The sequence below is a fragment of the Propithecus coquereli genome, unplaced genomic scaffold, assembly GCF_000956105.1.
Source record: "Propithecus coquereli isolate 6110/MARCELLA unplaced genomic scaffold, Pcoq_1.0 Scaffold382, whole genome shotgun sequence".
In the NCBI taxonomy this organism is placed as follows: domain Eukaryota; kingdom Metazoa; phylum Chordata; class Mammalia; order Primates; family Indriidae; genus Propithecus; species Propithecus coquereli.
In genome coordinates this window covers 307,621-309,125 of record NW_012149530.1, presented here as the reverse complement: position 1 = coordinate 309,125, position 1,505 = coordinate 307,621, and positions in this window count along the sequence as shown.

The following is a 1,505-nucleotide window of genomic DNA, read 5'->3' as shown; positions in this document are numbered from 1 at the left end:
TCATTCATTTCTCATAATAATCTCATTAGGCAGGGACTATCATTATCCCCATTTTATGGACAAGAAAATTGAGGCACATAAGGTTAGTTAACTTGCCCCAGATTAAATAGTTAATGAGTGACAGATATGGTATTTGAACCCAGGTCATCCAGCTCCAGAATCTATGCTTTCAACTACTACACTACACTGTCTCTATTGAAAGTCTAAGCAAGAAAGTATTATAAATCATTTAATATGCCAGCTTTAAGAAATGATACAATTAATATTTTTTTAAGTATCCTTTCAAGCATGTTTTTAGAAATATTTTTGAAAATGACTTCTTCACTCAACATGTCTGGCCTGTTGACCTCTCTTTCCACATGTTGCTTCATTTTCTAGGGCCTCAGAGTTGTCAGACTTCTTAGATGGTGGCCCAGGGATCCAAGAGTCAGTGATCCAAAAAAAGAAATTGGAAGCCACCACTCTCTTTAGGCCTAACCCTGGAAACTGGTAGAACACCACTTCTGCTACATTCTGTTGGTCAAAGCAGTCATAGAGCTCACTTAGATCCAAGGTGGGGGTTCATAGATGCCCACCTCTTGATAGAACAGGTGTCAAGAAATTCGTGGCCATCTTTAATCTGCCACACCTAAATTAATATATTTATGCATGTCTTTAAACATATAGCACACAAATATATGTATATATTGTAAATTTTAAATAAATAGAATGATGTGACAAATGCTATCTTTGTAGACTCCTTTTTTTACACAGTTTACTTTTATTTTACTTATCTCCCACTTTACCCTACACTTTCTCCTCTCAAGCACATGCCTCCTTTCTCCAGCCAGGTAACTAATGTTAATAAACGGGAGTATATCCTTTCCTGTAGTTATATATAATCATGTTTTACACACACATGATTACATATAATCACACTAACCCACACTAACACACACACACATACATCTTTAGTCATTTAGCAGTTCACAAAAATACTTTTCTTGATCAAACTTTGCTTAAGCTCCTCTAAGCTCTCAACTACACTTTGACCTTGGGCTTCAGGGTCCATCCTTGTCAGGCCTGCATGACTCAGTTTTAGCAAGAATCATGTGAAGTCAATTTAGCCAGAATCCCCCTTATCCTTGATGTTTCCTCTTAGTAATTTTTCATCCACTAATCCCCACCTGTTTCTTGCCTATAAGTCCCCACTTCTCCTGGCTGTGTTTGGAATTGAGCCTAGCTCTATATTGAGGTCTCTTTCCCCCCATTACAATATTTCCTGAATTAAATCTATTTTTATCACTTTAACTACTGTCCAGCTCTGGCTTTTCTTTAACTTAGTACACTGGAAATATTTCTAAGTCACATGGAAAGGAGCTAACATTCTTTTTACTGGATATCTATCTCTGCTATTAATATACCAAAATGCATTCAACCATTCCCTCTAAAGATGAAAAGTGACATCCAAGAAAATTATGAAAAGTACTAAGATAAAAAAAATATGGATTAAACAAATACAGTTA